Source organism: Pectinophora gossypiella, chromosome 10 (assembly GCF_024362695.1).
Source record: "Pectinophora gossypiella chromosome 10, ilPecGoss1.1, whole genome shotgun sequence".
NCBI classification, from domain to species: domain Eukaryota; kingdom Metazoa; phylum Arthropoda; class Insecta; order Lepidoptera; family Gelechiidae; genus Pectinophora; species Pectinophora gossypiella.
Genome location: NC_065413.1, coordinates 9,415,381 through 9,420,281, shown reverse-complemented (window position 1 = coordinate 9,420,281; position 4,901 = coordinate 9,415,381). Strand labels below are relative to the sequence as shown.

General features: G+C 38.0%; 1 non-coding gene across 1 annotated transcript; it reads right to left on the bottom strand.

The window, feature by feature from the left end:
* Nucleotides 1–4,537: 4,537 nt before the first annotated feature.
* Nucleotides 4,538–4,609, bottom strand: Trnae-cuc (transfer RNA glutamic acid (anticodon CUC)). The gene has a single exon. It is a non-coding gene; the product is annotated as a tRNA-Glu (tRNA).
* Between the last annotated feature and the right edge of the window lie 292 nt (nucleotides 4,610–4,901).

Below are 4,901 nucleotides of genomic sequence, written 5' to 3'. Positions count from 1 at the left end.
ATGGACAGGAGGAGGACCCGGTGGTGTAATGGTTACCATGCTCGTCCCGGCTTGACAAGAGCTGCGGGTTCAATTCCCGTCAGATATTTTTTCGATAAAATTTTCTCTTTGTGAGTTTCCCTTCTTCTGTCGTGTGGATTGTGAGGTGAATTACTAACCCCATCAACCCTGGTGTCAGGGTTATTACTGAGCCGCCATAGGCCCCTGACATGACTCATGTAACGACTACGTACTTACATCAGTAAGTAATAACGTGCTTAACGTGCCTTCTGAAGCACGGGTCTTTTTACTTTTTGTTTTCTTTTTAGTTTCCCTAAGCACGGGTAAGTGCTATAAAAACAAAAATCATTAGTTTATGTTATGTTGTGTTTTTACTATTATGATCTGTATTTCCAAGAGGACTAGGGTAAAAATTGTACCCATAAGTAAATCTGTCGAGTTAATAGTTTTAAATTGCAAAAATGTAGTTCGTTAAAAAATAGCATTGATAAATAATTGCAGGACTGCCATACTTTTTACCGGTGATTTTCACTGGTGATAGCCATCATATCAATGAACATCAAAAGGAGGACATATACCTAAAAGAGGAAATTAAAAGGATAAATAAAGTAGCATTGGAGTCACATCGGAAGGTTTTTATTTTAAAATTAATTCTTTATTTAAAGAAATTCTTATCTGGTTCGGGCGGGGAATTACTATTCAGCCGCCAAAATCCCCTGACATGGCTTATAGAACGACTACTTACCTATATAATTAATTACTAAATAGTAGCGTAGACCGACATCTTTACGTGTCCTCCGAAACACGGATTATCTTTCGGACAATCGTATGATCAGCCTCCAATATCTTAACCAAACTAGGGATTATAAAGCGATTTTTGTGATGTGTCTCCTCCGGGATTCGAATCCGGGACCTTCAGGTCGTGAGCTCAACGCTCGATCACTGGACCCCGGAAATCGTCCATCAAAGAAGTTAAAAAGAAGTTTATAATAATTGTCGAAATGGAAGCAAAATGCAGTGAGACTTGAAAATATTTGGGTTATTCCAGCGTTCGTGGTAGGTATTTAATATTAACCCTTTTAAAAAGCAATGATGTTGATCAAATAGACGTTAATCGCAAAGGTCTTAAGCTTAGGTACGTGTTCAATTTAATGGGGGACTTTCCAATGGACGTTCCCCAAACACACGATAGATGGCGTTGTTCACTTTTAACGTGATAATTATCTGATTTCTCATTGCTGGGGCATAGAAATAAGAAATAAAGTACATAATTATTCAAAAATGTAATGTAATGGCAGAAGCATAAAACTAAGTTGCTTGATATTTGGATCACATTATGTAAGTATAGAATGATGTTGCTACCTATATTGCTTCTCTTTATTTTGATCAGAATAATAATGGGTGGAAGTTGTCTAATAAAAAGACATGAAGTCATCATTAAAAAAAATACAAAGATAAATGATGCATATGTCTGTTATCCATGAAATTAGAAGTTTAAACGAAGAAAATCTTAACAACGCCATCTGTGGTTTTGGGGAAAGCCGATTGGAAAGTCCCTCAATCTGTTGTAAACTCTTGCAGCTGAAGAATTATTGCATGAAATTCCTACAGAAGTATGTGATCAGACAAGATTTCACGCTGTCCTTGGAGGATGTTACTGACACTACAGATACTGTTAATGGATCCCTGTTTCCAGACGCTCGAGCTGATGACAATGGTAAATTATTATAATAGACCTGTAATATACATACCTACGTATCCAGAAAGAAAGAAAGTTATACACATTGGGAAATATTTCTTACATTAATAGGATCTCTAAGTAATCGTCAACGTTATAATATTGATACATAAACATAACGTAAACAGCCTATACCCACTGCGGGTTGGTGGAGGTGTTTGGGCTAGTAGCCCGGGACCAACGGCTTAGCGTGCCTTCCGAAGCACGGAATAATCTTACTTTTTCGGACCATCAGGTGATTCAAGCCTGCAATGTTCTTACCAAACAAAGGACAGTCTCACAAAGTGATTTCGACAATGTGCCATTGGTAATCGAACCCGGACCTCCAATTCATAAGCCCAACGTTCTAACCACTAGACCACGCAGATCGGGGATTTGGGGGACGCAAGGGCTGGTAGTTATTTTTACCCGACTGCGGCGAAACAAAAAGGGAGGTTATGTGTTTTGTCAATGAATAAGTCTCGCAATTCCGAAAGGCAACGCTGCCAGCTTGTTGGGCACCTTGCCTCGATGTGACGCATTGGAGGGGGTGTATTATTTATGAGTCTCATCACCAGCCCATTAACGTCCCCACTGCAGGTGGCACGGGCCTTCCCTATGGATGGATAGGGAGATCGGGCCTTAAACCACCACGCGGGCCCAGTGCGGATTGGTGGTTATTAACGACTGCTAATGCAGCCGGGACCAACGGCTTAACGTGCCTTCCGAAGCACGGAGGAGCTCGAGATGAAAACTTTTTTTGTGGTCACCCATCCTTTGACCGAACTTTGCGAAAGTTGCTTAACTTTAACAATCGCAGACCGAGCGCGTTTACCGCTGCGCCACCGAGCTCTTCTATGATATTATTTATGAGTTATGTGTTTGTATTGTTTTTAAATAATATTGTGTTAATTTTTACACATTCTTATTGTATTGTATTGTTGCAGTTTTTCAACATGGCCCAAGTTTTGAAGGAGATTTCTGGTAATTCTCTCCCTCTTTTATTGATCTGCTATTTGAAGATTTTACAAAACCAAGGATGCGCTGGCGCCTATTTTTTGGCTGATTATTCGCTTTGGTTTTGTTATTTTTAAGTCAGAGCGTTTTATTTTGTGATTTATTAAGTTCAATTTAATTGTGTCAGCCGTTGACTTTCTAACGGCTGTAGAACAGCGAGATGAAGTGTGTATGTCTCACATTCTCCCATGACAATGAGAGAAGATAGTAGAAACGTGGGTTGCTGGTATATAGGACGTTTTATTTATGATTTTGTTTTATGGAAGGACAAAATATCATATACCTAAGCAATATTTAATTTAAGGCGTTTTTATTTTATGTTAAGTTTATTGGATTCGTCTTAAAGACTACTAAGCATTTATTTATTCGCTGGTTACTGAAGTGACCATTAAGTACTTAGATGTATGTAAAACTAGGTATATTATCTCGATTATGTCCTAAGAATTTTGTTATGTTTTGTTTGTGGTTTTGTGTATTACATTAAGAATTACATTGTTATGATTCAATCGATTTCTTATTTAAAGCAATGTTGACGCCTTCGGTTTAAAGATACTTTATTCTCAAAAAAGACATAGGGTGGTATTAATAAACTAATCTCAGCTGAGACTGCCCTCAAGATCGCGCTCAAGTCTCTGTTTTAATATAAGAACTGTCACATTGACATAATCTTGAGGGCAGTCTCGAAGATGAGATTAGTTTATTAATACCACCCATACAGTCACTTACATGAGAAGAGAACTTATAATTTAACTTAATAACTAACTTATGCAGTATCGTACACACCGCCATACTTAATAGGTATCGCTCAATATAACTGCTTAGATCAGAAACCTACGCGCGAAAAACATCACAAAAACCACATAGTCATTTACTTATTTTGTGAAATATGCTGAGCTAGTATGTGTTTGAATATGTTGAAAGAATTACTATTTTTATAAGTGAGGGTAAATTATTGTACAGTTTAGCTCCATCATATGTACACCTTACCCGACTTGAGCCGCGAATTCTGCAAGGCTCAAATACTCGCCATCTGTTGTTCTTATTACTTATAGGGATTTCCGAAGACATCTGCTTCTATCATGTGGGATGTGATTGTATTTTATGACTTACTAGACGTGACCATCAGGAATCGAACTCGTAACATCCAGCCAAATCGTGAAACGAACCCTTTAGTAGTTATGGTCTACGAAAGCTGTTTTTAACACGTTGGCAGTCCCCATACAAAATGTTTTGACTTCCTTGTAAGTCCTCATATTACTACAACCTATGTTAAGCTACCCGGGATCCAAGTGGAGCACCCGCCCTTGGTGCGTACCTGGTCGTTTCTTAGTGACCCATGTATGGGTCACTGACGTATGGAGCTAGTCCGTCATGTCATGATCCGTATAATACACTTCTCATCAAAAAAATCGAAACACTTCCGTTTTCATTGTTTCTGTCCGAATTTAACACAAAAAATAATTCATACGATGAAAAAAAATACATAAATGTATAGCTGGCAGTTTGGCCATTACAGTAATAAGCGAAAATTCTAAATTCAAAATTAGAATTTCATTTGTTTATCTTATAAACGAAATGAATCACTGTTTGGACTGTTAACGTGTTCTTCTTCTATCGTGTGGGTTGTGAGGCGGAATACCATCCTCATCAACCCTGGTGTCAGTACTCACATCAGTAAGTAGTAATCGGGACGAACGGTTTAACGTGCCTTCCGAAGCACGGATCATCTTGCTTTCGGGCAATCAGGTGATCAGCCTGTAATGTCCTAACCAAACATGGGACCACAAAGTAATTTTTGTGATATGTCCCCACCGGGAATCGAACCCAGGACCTCCGGATCGAGAGCCCAACGCTCAACCACTGAACCACGGAGGTCGTTACGACGTTAATGTGTTAAGACTGAGTGAATCTTATTAGTTTAAATATTCCTTCCTTATTCAATTGTTTTTTTAAATAAAAATTAAACATTCTGTCATATTTATGTCACTTACACACATTTTTCGAAGGTTAATGTAACAGTTGTTACGTTTATTTACTTACTAAAAATTTATAATCAGAGAATATTCTGTTGTACCTAAGTTTTTAGAATTATTTAGTTTTAGAATAAATATTTCGACTTTTAGACGTTAACATGAATTTAGTGTACGAACATCCATGTGTACCTCTT